The 16,439-nt window shown below is 47.4% G+C and overlaps 2 protein-coding genes across 16 annotated transcripts in view; both read left to right on the top strand.

Moving 5' to 3' along the window:
* The window catches only part of LOC126540634 (coiled-coil domain-containing protein AGAP005037-like), a 592,903-nt gene that overhangs the window by 92,870 nt on the left and 483,594 nt on the right, over nt 1-16,439 (top strand). The window lies entirely within an intron of this gene.
* The window catches only part of LOC126540632 (uncharacterized), a 35,522-nt gene continuing 33,522 nt past the window's right edge, over nt 14,440-16,439 (top strand). Inside the window, exon 1 of one of the 2 annotated variants that reach the window (XM_050187474.2) lies at nt 14,440-14,547. The gene's annotated coding sequence lies outside the window, so the exon portion shown is untranslated. Of the gene's footprint in view, nt 14,552-16,439 lie in introns of both variants that reach the window. The other variant, XM_055076179.2, reaches the window with a different exon arrangement.

The raw sequence follows: 16,439 nt of genomic DNA, 5'->3' as shown, positions 1-16,439 counted from the left end.
CATACATGTACGTTGTATAAACGTACATGTATGTCGTACTCTATATCGTAAACCACATAACGATATCGGCAGTTCTACGCGTCGAATACATAATACAAACATCAGCCGTACCACTGAACAAAAGAAATGGTGAAGCATTCTCATAGGCTGTTCAAAGCAAAAACTTACCTCGCATATTCTTGAGCCTCTTGAGACAGCTTTCTCGCGTTTCATGCGCAGCAGCCATTTAAGTCGGCGCACAGTAACCGATCTCCCACATGGGATCGAGTAAAAAGCTTTTCCGCTTTCAGAGCGATTCGTGCAGTTGGGAGCAGAGCACCCGCTCATTGTATCACTCCAATGAAACTGCGATGACACTCCGACGAAACAAGCGTGAGATGCGCTGCGCATGTTGCGTTGTTGCTACGCAGCTAGCACGCACGTGGACAGCGAACGGCAAGATCGGCCAGATTGGATTTGAATTTGACTGGCGATAACTTGCGTCAATCCAGCTCGCTGCAGCGGCGGCGTCGGGAAATACAAAAACTGGCCCGAACATCTGCTTCTCCGCAATGCACGGTTGCTTGGCTACCACGTGATGACGTTCTGCCAATAGAGGCGCTAGCGGCAGGATAAAACAGACGCGCAACTCTGCTACCTGCGGTAGCACACGCAGTAACTCTATATACACTCATGACGTGGCGCCACCTTCTACCCATTGACTGAGCAGTCACGTGCCCCACGACGCCCGCACTAGGCCACACATTGTTGAGCGAGAGGGCTGCGACGTGCCGTGCGCAATGAGGCGCAGCACTACGCGCATCGTGCTTGTGCAAGCGTGCTTGTGTCGCACCCCGCAGGCCAGGGTTCGATTCCCACCCAGACCGAGATTTGCCTTATATTCTTTGCAAAGGCATTAGTTTACTTTGTTTACAAGAATCCCCTTGAGAAATTCGACGTCACTTCGAGTACCTTTTGACGTGGTTTTACTCTTTGCCGTCGGCCATTTTTGGTACGATTATTCGGTCACGCCGCCGACTTGAACGCCGTATTTACGCGTAATGGGGCATATAATGCTTTCGCATTAAAAAGCGCAGCACGCTTGTCAAAGAAGAAAGTAAGAGGTGCGAAGGCTCGGACGCTAAATTTTGCTCAGGGTCTGTGCCAATGCTTGCGCGGGGATCAGTAAACGCACACGTGCTCAGAATTGCTCCGCTTCGTCGCTATAATCGTTATATCTTACGCCGTAGATTTCAACATTTCACAATTTGAAGACGTCCACTGGTCATGGTCCTGCATGATCCAGTGCTTTCGCTAAGAACATGGCGGTTAAGGTCTGCCGGTCCCTTCTGTACGATCTGCCGCTATCACTAAGCACAAAAAAAATTATATTATGGGGTTTTACGTGCCAAAACCACTTTCTGATTATGAGGCACGCCGTAGTTGAAGACTCCGGAAATTTCGACCACCTGGGGTTCTTTAACGTGCACCTAAATCTAAGCACACGGGTGTTTTCGCATTTCGCCCCCATCGAAATGCGGCCGCCGTGGCCGGGATTCGATCCCGCGACCTCGTGCTCAGCAGCCCAAAACATCACTAAGCACAGGACGGATGGCATTGCATACGGTTGGAACGAGACGGTTGTACTTGGATTAACAGGGATGCGGGACTCTTCGACACGTACAAGTGGCGCACATTCTTAATAAAAAAAAGTCGTTACGAAGCTTTCGGTGTCGTGTACAAAGCAAGGACTACTCTTCTTTGGCACTATAACTGTGTACAAAACACTGGAAATGCTGCAGTTAAGGCAGAAGAAATTGCGACATTACTTCGAGTGTTCACGAAAAACATGTCTTATTGGGGAGGTTTACACGCACTATGTCCCTCATGAATGGCAATATTCTGCACACAAAACTCGCTAACACGTAAAGAAGAGCCCACACAGACGCAAAAATAATGTAGCCAACGCTCGTTAATTCGAGCTCAGTTCATTTTGCTTCTCGCTTGATTCAAACGCACTGAAAAATTACGGCGCGAAAACATACAGCGATAAGGAAAGAAAACTCGTTTTGTTCCAACTCGAAAGCATGCCGCTTCAGTTAACTCGATCCCCACCGACTCACACCAACTCTCCTGATGTGCGCAATGGTTGCTGTAAACGTGAAGCTGTTCGAGATAAAATTATGTTTCACATTTAGGGGCCGACGCCCCTCCCGCCCGTGAAGTAATTTGTTGCATTTTGTTTTGAGTCGTGTCACGCCGAGCCAGTGTTTAAACATTTCGGCTGTTCACGCATCATGCTGGCTGAGTCGCGCTTCAAAAGAAAGAAAAAGAAAGAAAAAGGAAGACATTACAAATTGCTTCAAGCAATGAAAAACTGGATTCGTTAATTTTGCTGCCGTTTGTCTATTCGACCTTTCGGATAACTCGCGCTCCCAGAAGGGTCGGTTCAACGACAGTTGACGGTTATATACACGATTCCAGAACAACATTAGTGCATTAAAAAATGCACCGCCTAACCGAAATTAAAAGGGCAATGTAAAAATTGTAAAACGATCAACAGTAGTTAGTTGAACAAAGAATGCGTCCGGCTGAAGCCGACGTTTCACAAGGGAACTTGTTTTTCCACCGACTTTTGTACAGATGTCATTACTGAACTTTTTTAAAAACAACGGGCTTGGATTGCAGACTTTGAGCATGCGAAATTGCATGCGATATGTTCTACATCTTCCTTCTATCGTCATCGTCACCCATCATGCACCTCTTCCCTCTTTCTTTCCCTCTTCCCCTTCCCCCAATGCCAAGTAGCTGGCTAGAGGAATATACCTCAGGCCGACCTCTCAGCATTTCATATCATTAAACTTCTCTCTCTCTCTTACATACTCCTGATTTCCGGTGGGTTCTGATTCGTCAGGAGGCACGAAAACGCATTTGCAGCGAGCTCGACGGTTTATTATCCAGCCGATGTATATGTGCGTGCCGGAAGGCGATATTTCATTTTAATGATAGCTCTGGAGTTCCTGTGAACATTCAACACGCTTGCTGCGCTGCTTGTTAAGGACACAGAAACTTTTAGAACATCAGCTCTCAATACATCTCTCAACCAACGACGGATCACTTTTTTTTTCTTTTTTTTCTTTTTCAGCATGTAGCTACAGCATCTTGTCAGAACCCGCGCGCAGCGTCGCAGCGCAGACATATTCTTACTGTTACGCTACATGCGGGTTCCGCATGCCGTGTGACATCATAGTGTGACAGCATAGTGATGGTGCGTGTCCCCAGCGCATTCCTCTTAACATGGCAAACACAAAAATGCTTCTTGCTTGAAATTAGCCAGTCGTAATGGCGACCCTGCGTTGCCCGCAATCTCTTAACGGAGATCGCAACTCACCCAATCTGCTCTTGCAGCCTGGTCAGAAGAACCGCCATAATGCGCGCACTGAAGGTATACATCGTGGATCACGCCTAGAGCTATACGACAAATACCGTGTCAAGGTAGCAGCTCTGTCGGTGCGTCCATTGTTGCGAAGTGCTTTCAGCCTTCTTTTTTTGCGAGGTTGCTGGTTCCATTGAGATGCTCTTGTCAGTTCTTCATGTTCCCGAGTACATGTGGTTGCGCGAGTGTGACGCGCGCTGTCTTTATCGCATCCTATGGCGCCGTATTGATCGGCAATACGTGCTGCTGGATCTTCCTTGGACGAAGGTACATCTCTAGCGCTGCCACCAGTTGTTGGAGTTGGAGAGACGATCCCACCGCTGACATCCAGTTGTTGTATCTGGAGGACAATCCCAATTGCTGTCCCCCAGATTTATGGACCTTGCCGTTGGGTGCAGGAGTTGGCCGAGGTTGAGGAGGACTTTGAGATTAAAAAGTGGAGGTTTATTTACATTATTTACAGTGAGAACACCAAGAAATTAACAGTCATAAAGTCATTACGGGCCGGCAGCAACTCGGACGCTGCGGCCCGTGGCAAGAAGCTCGAAAGAGATGAAGGAAGGAATGCTCTCTTGCTGCTCCCGGTCTCTGGCTTTTAAGCCCTTCGGTGTCTCGAAGTCACGTCACGTTCGGCCAATCGGCGAGCCCGCTCAGGTGACGCCATTTTCAGCCAATCGGCGAGCCCGCTCAGGTGACGCCATTTTCAGCCAATGGTAGGCGCCCGTGCGATTGTGTCACACCCGACGCAGAGGGTCGCTCCTTGGGCTCCAATTGACCGAGGGCTTACTTCTCTCTGCGGTATTGCCTTGCTGGCTTGCAAGCGCCGTCACAATAGGCGGAAGGGGGCGACGTTTCAGTGCTGCAAAGCAGCTTTGCTCGGGACCTGCGTTACCTGGAACCGTGCCAGGCTCCCGCTACACTTTCGGGAAGAGTCAAGCAGCGAATAGCTCCACCTGCGGCGCACGAGGGGGGGGGGACGTTAACTCGTTTGCACGTGCCGCGCCTCGGGAACGGGGTAGATGTGCTTCTGCGCTCCTTAATTAGCTGTGGCGCGATTCGATGTGGTCTGGTGAACTCGAAGGAGGCTCAGGAAAATGTCACGTATCTAACAGTGCTAGTTGGCTTGCCTGCAGGTCAACCTTGTACACTTTTCGTCAAGGCAGTTCTCTGCCTTTCTCTCGCCGTCTTCTTCTGCGTCTACTAGTTTAAAGTTGAACGCCGACGTTGAGATGAGCGCCGAGAAGCAGCTGGAGAACGGAAATCGCATTTAAAGGAGACCAAAAAAAAGAAATGCAAATTAAATCACCAGAAGTTCGCCTTTAGGGCCCGCTCTGCCGCGACCACGGCTCTTGGTGAACTTTCCTTATTACGCGCTGAAAGCCAATCCGTAAATTAAAAGCTATGAACGGCGATGTTAATGAACCATACAAAAGGAAGTACGTTTTACTTAATTTCCTTGCTTGTAACTGCACATCGGGAGCGAGAGCAGTTGAACGTAATGAAAATAAACTACATACAAAAATAAACTAGTGCGCTAAACGAATCTTTCATTCTATACTGACGCTAAAAAAAAGGCCAATCAGACCAGACCCATGGGCACGGCCCAGAGAATAAACTGGAGAATCTGAATTGCGAACAATCCAATGAGCCATACAAATCAGTTGTAAGTGAAGTCGCCTGAACGGGAATGCCGCTTCATTTAAACTTGCACTGGAAAGTTAAACATCTACCATGCAAAACGGCAATAAACTGGTCTCGTATAGCTAAACCTCGGCACGTTCCTTGGTGACAAGGGCTAATTCAATTCGTCGAAACTAATTTGAAACTCCGGGAAACACTTAGACGGAAGCGCAACAAATTTACTCTAAACCAGTCTAAATTGGCAACACGAATGGCAAGGTCGGCAGTCAGGAAAGAAAAGTGGATCGCAAATAAAAGGCCGCTCCATTGTGGGATGTGAGCGTAATACCTCAAATGCTTTCGTCTACGAAAACTGCTATTCACTAGTGAACGAGGCTTTGTTATTTTAGTGGAGGATGAGTGGCAGCAAATGTCCTGCGCACTTGACTTTGCTGTGTGTATACAACATTCGCAGCGCGAGTGATCAGGCACTTCCGTGGAGGACAAGCACTTTTAACAAAAGTCCGAATTTCACCATACGTCGCAGGTAATTCTAAACACTTAGACGGAAGCGCAACAAAGTTAAACAAGTCTAATTGGCAACACGGATGGCACGGTCGGCAGTCAGGAAAGAAAAGTGGATCGCAAATAAAAGGCCGCTTCATTGTGCAATGTGAGCGTAATACCTCAAATTCTTTCATCTACGAAAACGGCTATTCACTAGTGAACGAGGCTTTGTTATTTTAGTTCTACTCATAGTGAAGTTGAATTTTTTGACTGTATTAAAAAAGGGACATGATTCTTCATCATCATCAGCCTATTTTATGTCCTCTGCAGGACGAAGGCCTCTCCCTGCGATCTCCAATTACCCCTGTCCTGCGCCAACCGATTCCAACTAGCGCCCGCAAATTTCCTCATTTCATCGCTGCACCTAGTCTACTGCCGTGCTTCACTGCGTTTCCCTTATCTTGGTACCCATTCTGTAACACTAATGGTCCAACGGTTATCTAACCGGCGCAGCAGCAATCGTGATTGCTGCATGGACCTTCCTTTTACAATGGAGAAGCTAGAGGCGGCACTAGGTCGCCTGCAGGCGCTCATCATCTCTGGATCCAGATGGTATATCATACCGAGCCTTGTGCTATCTCGGAGAATCCGCACGGATAGCATTGTTGAGTCTTTACAACACCTCATGGCAGGAGGGAAATGTTCCTGACGAATGGAAAGTAAGCCGCCTGGTACCACTCTTGAAGCAGGGTAAATCCCCGCTAGAGCTCACCTCTTACCTCCCAATAACGCTGGCCAACAGTGTAGGAAAGATAATGGAACGGATGATCCTTGGCCGCCTGGAATGGTACCTTGAACACTACAAGATTTATCCGCATTCCGTGGCTGGTTTCCGACGTGACCACTCTTCCATCGGCAATGTAGTTGATCTCGTTTCATATGTCTAGCACGAAAGGTCCCGCAAGCGTTTATCTGTAGCTTTATTCTTAGATGTGAAAGGGGCATACGATAACGTATTACATGAGGCCATTCCCGACGATCTTGTGACGGTTGGCCTAGGTGGTCGAGTCTATTTGTAGATTGCAAGATACCTTTCTGCAAGATCATTCTATGTGTTAACTGCCGATGGCCCAACTGCGCGACGCAATACCAGCAGGGGCGCTCCTCAAGGCGGCGCTCTCAGCCCGACACTATTCAACCTCGATCTTATTGGACTTGCTGAATACTTGCCAGCTACCACCAAAATTTCAATATACGCAGACGACATCTGTGTCTGGACTTCGGCAGTCACACGTCCTCAGATACGTGCACGGCTTCAAAGAGCAGCTACTTTGACAGCGAGCTACTTGTGTAAACAAGGTCTTAGCATATCACCAGAAAAATGCGCACTAGTGGCATTTACTCGCAAACCAATGACGTCTTATGTCATCTCAATCAATGGGCGGACCATATCCTTTGTCAGAACCCACAAATTTCTTGGCGTAATTATCGTCCGAGACCTTCGTTGGAGCCCGCACGTGGCCTACATGAAACGGCGCCTGGCAGCTACCTCCCAGTTGTCTAAATACTTGACAGGAAAGACGTGGGGGATGTCAGTAGACGCAATGCTGAAACTCTACAGAGCTCTCTTTCTCGGTTTCTTTTTTAAATATAGTCTACCTGTACTGAACGACACCTGCAAGACAAATATTCGTGTTCTGCAGGCAGCACAAGCTCAAGCACTCAGAGTTTGCCTTGGTTTGCCCAGATGCACAACAGAGACAACTATTGAGATCGCTCGGGACCATCCAATGCATACTCATATTACGGTGGAAGCCCTGAGAACGCACATCAGACATTTTGCACGTGCCCCCTATGGCCACCTTGCAACACCACCTTCAGACAGGCACCAAGCATCATTCTCTAAAGGTATTGTCAAGTACAACAACAAACTTCCCTCGCTGCATCTAAACCATCGATACCCCCTTGGTGTTTTATCAGCCCCACAGTCCATCTCAGCGCACCAGGAAACGGGAAAAAGTCTGAGCTGTCGTCGCCTGTGCTGAAACAACTGTCTCTGCTTCTTCTGCACGAGAGGTACGCGGACAGTGTACATATTTATACTGATGGTTCCACAAACATCCAGTGTTCGTCCGGTGCTGTGATCGTCCCAGCAAGAGCTATTACCATCAGCTTTGGGACTGACCACCCAACGAAATCGACATCTGCGGAACTAACTGCTCTTCGCGCTGCACTTTGTTTCGTCAATCGGGAACCACCTCGACAATGGTCAATCTTCAGTGACTCAAAGGCAGCCCTAAAATCTGTGCTATCAGCTCTGCGTCGCGGGCCATTCGAACAGCTCGTGTTCGATATTAGATGTTTACTCCATACATCACATGAGAAAGGACATCACGTGACGTTTCAGTGGCTCCCAAGTCACTGCTGCGTCATAAGAAATGAAGACGCCGATAAAGCCGCTCGGGCAGCTCTTGAAGGCGCACAGGAAGAGGCCATGCCACTTTCACGGTCCGACGTAGTCAGCAGACTTCGAGTGCTTGCACGGGAGATTACGCTCTCTTTATGGTGCACACCAAGCAGCCAGACCAACCGGAGCAATCGTCAATACGACCTGTCCTCTTTGATGCAACTCTGTATGCCAACTGGACTCCGCCGAAGTGAGGCCACCCTGTTTTATCGCTTATGGCTAGGGGTGGCCTTCACGAAATGTTACTCATTTCGCATTGGAATAGCCGACAACGCTCTCTGCAATGCCTGTCTTTGCGAGGAGACGCTAGAACACATTCTGTGCGACTGTCCTGAATATAACGTTCAGAGCCAGACCCTGGCGTACGTTCTAGCGCACCTTGACAATAGACCATTGTCAGTTGCAACTATTTTCACATATCGCCGACAGAAGACATCGCAGCTGAAGGCGACGAAGAGACTACTTCGGTTTATGAAGGAGACGGGCTTGGACAAGCGGCTGTGACAGTGATGTCACGTTCCGCGCAAGAGTGACAGACTGTAACTAACGATGTGTGTGCCGTGTTATGTGCTCTCTCTATCTCTTCTCCCCATCTTTCATCGCCCCCATCCCGCTCCCATGCGTAGGGTAGCAAACCGGTTAAGCTAAACTGGTTAACCTCCCTACCTTTCCTTCTCCGCTTTTTCCGTTTTTCTTAACCGGTGCATTACATGACCTGCCCAGCTCCATTTTTTTTTCTCTTGATGTCAATTAGAATATCATCTATACCCGTTTGCTCTCTGATCCAAACCGCTCTCTTTCTGTTCTTAACGTTATGCGTAGCAATGTTCGTTTCGTATTTATTGACAATTAACGCAAGGACATACGCTCAAAGGACGCCGTTTTCATGATGATCTCTTCGGGAGTGGACCACACGTAACGTGGTTTGTAGTGCCTGTGTAATGGCAGAAACACTGCCGGATGAAATGAGTGCGAGTAGTTACGATGTTCCCCACGGAAACTTGTGCCTGAAAACTAAAGAAAAACTTGAGCATCGCCTATGGCGGCGGGTCACAATGCGTGCTCTTCGAACGAAATCCTACTGTTCGAGTCTGTCGGCTATATATTGCACGCGTCATTTAACACTATTCGCCGTATCATTCAGTATTCGAAATTTTCCGAATATAGGCATTTTTGTAGGGAGATAATACGGAAAAATAAAAATGGCATGGCGTGCCTACGGCAGGTATTACCAAATCTTGACTAGGGGCTTAAAGCTGTCGTCGAAAACGAAACTGCACGATGATTGGATTCTACCGGTGTTAATATCTGGGGTAGAAACTTGGACGTTAACAAAGAAGCTGGAGAACAAGTTAAAAACGGCGCAAGGAGCGACGGAACGAAAAAATAAATCAGTTACGCCCGAAAGGTGAAGCATTGATTGCGATAGCAAATTATTGCACAGCTATATGAAGTGAGGCTCGTCGTTTTATCAGCTGCAGAAGCTGCGAGAAACATTCGCTTACTAAACTAACAAGCACGTCGTCACGTGCGCACCGTGGACCCACACCATAGACTGCTTTCAAGATAGGGACCACGTGGCTGCGCTAAGCCGCACTATATGCAGCCGCAGCCGGAGTGAAACCGCACCTAGCTTGGTGCGGTTTCAGGACGGTAGAGCGTTCGTCGCTGTTCGTAACCCTACTTCTTCGCCAGTTGTGCTCTCCCAAAGCACTACTGTAACTTGCATTACTGACACCGAACCTCTTTCGCTGGTACCGATTCACACCGAATCACCGACTTTGTCTACCACAACTGATGATCATACTACTGCCGCTGCTTTAATGGCAGCGATAAATCCCGATCTGACACCTGCGCAGAAAGAAGACCTTTTGGCACTCCTGCAAAAACACAGTGCCTTATTTGACGTTCGCTCCAAGCTTCTGGGGCGCACTTCGGTCGCAGTACATCGCATCGAAACCGAAGGCAGTTAGATTGTACGCCGCCCCCGGTATCGCCTGTCTTTCGCAGAACGGAAAATCATTGCGGATAACGTTGATGACACGCTCATCGGCCATCGTCCAGTTCTTGGTTGTCTCCTGTTGTGTTGGTTGGCCAGAACGACGGCTCTGTACGATTTCGCGCCGATTATCGTGCCCTTAATAAGGTGACGTGCAAAGACGTATATCTGATGCCAAGAATCGACGATGCCATTGACTTCCTCCAGGGTGCAGAATATTTCTCTAGTCTAGAGCTCCGATCCGGGTACAGGCAAATCCCAATGCACGAAGCGGACAAGGACAAGACAGCCTTTGCAACACCAGAGGGACTTTACGAGTTCAACGTCATGCCGTTCGGTTTATGTAATGCTCCTGCAACATTTAAACGCATGATCGACACAGTTTTACATGGCCTTAAGTGGAAGACCACGTGTCTGTGCTATTTAGATGGCATCGTTGTTTTTTCTGCAACTTCTCGTCAGCACCTTGAGCGTTCGGACGAAATTTTCACATGCATTTCCAACGCTGGACTCTAACTCAACACAAAGAAATTCCATTTTGCCAGAAAGAACATCAAAATGTTGGGCCACCTTATCAGCAAAGATGGCGTTCGACCAGATCCCAACAAGGTCGCTGCCGTGCTTCGCTTCCCTCGCCCTGAAAATCAAACAATTAAGAAGTTTCTTTAGCCTAGCATCCTACTTCCGCCGCTTCATCAGTCATTTTGCTGCCATGGCGTCGCCGCTGCTCAAGCTGCTCACGGCGGGCACTGCTTCCCCTTGGACAGAAGACTGCAAACTTTCTTTCGAAGCCCTCAAGAAGGCATTAACTACCGACCCTGTCCTCTGTCACTTCGACGAGAACGCACCAACTTGTTTGCACACCGACGCTAGTGGCCATGGAATCGGTGCAGTCCTCCTACAGCGTGATACCACCTCACGAGAGAGAGTTGTTGCCTATGCGAGCCGTGCATTAACGACTGCCGAGAATAACTACTCGATCACAGAGCAGGAATGTCTCGCAGTAGTTTGGGCGATACGAAAATTTCCACCATATATTTATGGAAGCCACTTCACGGTCATAACCGACCACCACGCCTTATGCTGGTTGTCGTCCATGAAAAATTTATCTGGGCGCCTTGGTCGCTGGGTGGTCCGCTAACAAGAGTACGGTTTTGACGTTATCTACAAGTCTGGCAAAACGCATCAAGATGCCGACGCTCTCTCTTGCTGCCTGCTCCCACTATTATATTCGAGTACATCTCTCCATTGCATGGTACTTGATGATGAGTATGTACAGGTTAGAGTACGAAGCGTATGAATAATGCTCACAATATGTATATATATATATATATACATACATATATATTCATGAAATGACTCCACGCGAACTTTATATGAACATGTAGTTTATTTATAAATATAGAAATATTCAGTATTTGACACTAATTAATATGTCTGTATGGTAACGTGTTAAATCGTGACGTTCAACCTACCTAGTGACAGTCAGAGAGCCCCGACTCCAGGTAACGTATATTCAACATACTGAAAATAGCACAACGGGTCATGAAAACGGTGTAGTGGAACGTTCTCGATACATTTTTACCACTTGGAGCTATTTGAAGGGCACTCAAAACACGATACGCGAGCGCTTTTCCATTCCACCTCCGTGAGAGTGTTGCCGCTGTGGTCGGGGAGACGAACCCGCGAACTCGTGCTGAGCAGTAGAACGCCATAGTCCACGAGCCACAGCGACAGGACCTCGTTGTTTGCAAATTATATTGCTTTGCTTTTGGTTGTTGTTTTTTCATTCTGGGCAGCATCGCAGACAGTCTACGTAGACAGCTAAGGAAACAGCTTCGAGTCCGAGAAATGGAACGAGTCTGGAGCCGTCTGGAACACGATAGGAGGGCGCTTCCGCGACGTGACGCCACCTGACGGCGACAAGAAAAAATAACAAAAGCACCCTATATTTCTGTATATCAACTCCTTGCGTGTGCGAACCTACGGTAAACACAACTGCAGGCGCATAAGGAAACCTGGCGACGTTTCCTTTTTTTCTTATTTTTCTTTCCTTTTTTTTCTTCTTTTCTTTGTGCCCAGACGACCTTCCAGTCCAGTTGCCAAGTTTCCTGCTCAGCCGCAATCTTCTTTGGAAAGAAACGTAGCCTGCAGCGTTTCTGACTTCGATGCTGTCTCGCGTAGCTATCTCCTTTGATGAATCCTTCAGAATCGGAACCAGACTTGAGATGGGTGTTGTCCCCTTATGCGTCTACATTGCCATCTACGGCGAGAATTGGAACATGGCCTTTGCGCTCCAAAACATGCATTTCGTTCCAAATCACGACCGCCGATAATTGAGTGCAACATACTTTTCACTTCGCTCCAGTCTAGATGGAAGCCGACAGAGATAAACATGCTGTAGGAGCCCGGGCAAAGTGCCTCAGGTAGGCTGGCCTACGTTTCGATAGCTGGACCCATCCTTATCAAAGGCAGGCCTATCCTGGCGTGCCCTGAATCAAGCCGCTCTATATCTACTGCAGGATTCCTACTCTAATCGAGTTCACATTTATACCGATGGATCTTCCACTCTAACCAGTTCTACTGGGGCGGTAGTTATTCCGTCGACGTTATTCAACAAGAAGTTCAAGATCAACCACGTCACAACATCGACAGGATTCGAACTTTCCGCCCTCCGTAGTGCAGTGCTATATGTGCAGCAGCAACCACCAAATTACTGGGCTAAATTATAAATCAAGAAAGGGGCTGACAGATGTAATAGCACACTGTTGTATAAAGGTTAAAAACAGGGATAGGGTGCCTCAGAAAGGCTGGCCAACGTTTCGATAGGAGGACCTATCAGCTCTGCGCCGCAGCCCACGTGAACACTAGGTAGCGGAGACACGATTACGCTACCAGCAAGAGGTGGAAATAGGCCGCGACACCGTATTTCACTGGATACCTGGGCACTGTAACATTAATGTCAATGAGAGTGCCGAGAAAGCTGCCCGTGAGGCACATGGCGAATGCGAAAGCATCTCGATACGATTGTCGAGAAACGGATTGAGTGCGACATCCCAGTGGTCTTGCCCTATATTATTACTCTAAGAAAATGGAATGCACCGGAGTTCACCAACCGGCGCCTATATGTCTCCATATGAGATTACAAACTTTGCCTGGCTTTTACCAACGGGAATAAATGTTACTGTGTTGCCGCCTGCGAGTAGGAGTTTCTTTCCCAAACGCCTACTCATCCCTAATTGTTATGGCGGACAGTCCCAATTGTCCACAGGGTAGCCAGCCGGTACTTACACTGGCTAACCTCCTTGTCTTTCCTCTCCTTTGTCTCCTTCTCCTTCTCTGCCAATTGTAGCACATGTGCTGTAGAAGAGACGACCGAACATCTCCTGTGTGACTGACCCACCTACGAAGATGACAGGAGTGCCCTTCGGATAGCTTTGGGGCACTTAGACGACAGGCATTTCACAGAGGAGATCTTGAGCCTGTGACCTCATGCGTCTGCTATGTGCAAGGCAACAACGGCACTGCTGCGTTTTTTTTTTCAAATGTGCCAGCCTATCAGACCGCCAGTGACTGACTCAGCGATGAACGCTTATGTGTGTAAAAGAGCAAACAATGAAATTCTGTCGTCCTGCTCTTTCAATCTCATTTGCTCCTTCCCCAGTACAGGGTGGCCTACCGGCTTAAGCTTGGTTAACCTCCCTGCCTTTTCTTTATGACTTCTATCTATCTATCTATCTATCTATCTATCTATCTATCTATCTATCTATCTATCTATCTATCTATCTATCTATCTATCTATCTATCTATCTATCTATCTATCTATCTATCTATCTATCTATCTATCTATCTATCTATCTATCTATCTATCTATCTATCTATCTACTGGTTTGTAGTGTTGAAGAGCTAGTACGGTAACCCTCGCTGACAACGACACCATATGGCGTCCCTCTAGGTCGTCTCTGACAAAGATAGGTTTCTCTATCGAAACGTCGGCCAGCCTATCTGACACGCTTTATCCCGTTCGGCAAACTTTTGGCTTCGCTTCTACGGCATGGCGCAACCGCTAGCATGAAGCCGCGTATGAACGTAGCCGCGATCTTTGTGCAGTAAGCCGACGGGGAGGAGAACGAACTCGGTCACTGTTCGTCGTGACATGCCGCCGGTAAAAGCATCTGTTCTCCGGCCTTCCTCCCAGCATCGGTCGAAAACGACGCTCACACGCAGGAGCACACGCATCGATGCGCGTCGCAGCTGTCCCATTCAGCGCCGCTACTTACGGAGCCTTTCTCTTCGAGACAGCTGCATCTGTCACAGCGTCTGCGGCGGACGTGGTAACTTTATGACTGCCGCGATGTATAGAAGAGAGAGGCCTCTAGCCCATCACTCTCGCTCCTTTCTTCCCAAAGCCTATATTTCTTTACAACCCGGTTATTTTCGCTATTCGCGCAATCATTCGCCGATCGAACGGCCGCCGCTCTGCGGCTGGTGCACTTTGCGTCGGGCGTCGGGAGAGGAGGAACAACGACCTCCGTGAAAGTGCGTACGTCAACGTTGGTCGCTTTTGGCACGATTATTTTTCCTTAACGCTCCCCTTTCACTTTGCCAGTGGTGCTCCGTTATTTAGGCGACTTATTGCACGTCACAGTTAAGGCAAACACCGAACATAGGACAATCTATGTTGAAGAACACTGCAGAAACTTTTGTAAAGGATGCTTTTTTTTTAGCTGCACCAAATATTTTAAAGATTGCCTATGGGAGATTACACAGTTCTAACCCTAGATCTAAATTACTCGATGATGCGGCCATTACTTCTACGAGAAATCAAATTGTTCAATTGAATAATTAACGTAATTACGCTAATTAACTTTACAGTGAAGTACTTTAAGCCACATATTAGAATATACATGTTGTAGCCGCTGAGTTCACACGGAGTATACACTTGGAACTAATTCTCTGGACAGTACCAGCTCCGAGATATTAATGTTCACGGTGACCGTCGATATGCATTGGTGTTCCAGTTACTTTTTTGGTTCAATGCATAAAACAGTGGTTGCCTAAAAAAGCAACTGGAACGCCAATGCATTTCGTCGGACACGTTGAAAATTATTATTTCGGAGCTGGTGCTGTCCAGAGAATTCACTCCAAGTGGATACCCATTGCGAACTCAGCGGCTATGATTCGTAGATTGAAATATGTGCCGTAAAGTAATTAATTTTAAAAGTTCATTAGGATAATTACTTTAATTATTGAAATGGACATTTTGATATCTCGCAGACGTAAGTAATGCCCGCCTCATCGAGTAGATTAGATCAAGGGTTACAATTGTGCTATCAGGCATAGCCAATGTTTAACAAAATTTGGTGCAGCTAAGAAAAAAACACCTTGTATGTCGTAATGACTATATTATTCTTATGGCGTACTTTGTCGTCATCTAAGAGTCCGATGACTGAAACCTTTTCTTGCGATCCAACGTCCCGTCGACGCAGCAAGGATGATTGTTTCGTAGCGACAGCAATTCCTACCATGCCACCGACGTATTTTATGAGTAAGCAAGCCCTGATGCGACGTCAGGGTTATATAGCAGGGATATTTGCGATATTTTTGCGCATTCCTCTTCATATTTTCGAAATCGAGCCCGTCAGTATGCTATAGAAGGGTCTTTATGGGAAGGATATGATCTCTGTCGCCATGCATAGCTTTCTTATGTTGAATCTTTCTAACAGTGACACCTGGCAACCAGTCCGCAGTCCAGAAACGGCAACACATTAAGAAAGAAAAGTGTTTGACAGTATGGAAGCGAGCGAACGTACCGTTACTATATGACAAAATTATTACACGTTTATATCCTTATAGCTTTGCACCCTGGGCTTATGTGGCCGTCTAAGTTATTCACGTAGTCAAGTGCAGTAAGGCAGCGGGCAGGTCAATACCAGCACTAACTATATATACCCTTTGTGTTGGGCGTATATTTCGCGTCAACTATTAGCTAATCTTGGTCACGTGGTACATATTTCTGAAGAACATTGTATGCTCGCTAGGTGTTGTCGTTTAGCAAATTCTTCCTTGCGAGAACACATGAGTGCATCTCAATTCTTTGCGCCCATCTCGCTACTGAAGCATTAGAGATTTGCAAGCGCTTTAAGACTTTCTCGTATTGTATGCCTCATGCCGCTGAATGTAACCTAGTAAATCCAAATCTGTTGCATTCGAATGTGCCAGCGCAAGACATCGGGTGACTCACAGATAATGACGGCAGTTGGGTTGCTTTCTATTCAGAGGAGTATAAACTCGCCTTACAGCGAGTGTTTCACCGAACGGTTTCACATTTCTTTTTTTCTTTAACTGCCTGTGGCAGATATCACAATTCTAGTCCACGAGCTTGTCTACTCGATGAGGCGGACATTACTTGCAAAAAAAATTTAATGCAC

The sequence above is a fragment of the Dermacentor andersoni genome, chromosome 2 (genome assembly GCF_023375885.2).
Source record: "Dermacentor andersoni chromosome 2, qqDerAnde1_hic_scaffold, whole genome shotgun sequence".
Lineage (NCBI taxonomy): Eukaryota > Metazoa > Arthropoda > Arachnida > Ixodida > Ixodidae > Dermacentor > Dermacentor andersoni.
This window is presented reverse-complemented; position numbering and strand designations above follow the sequence as displayed.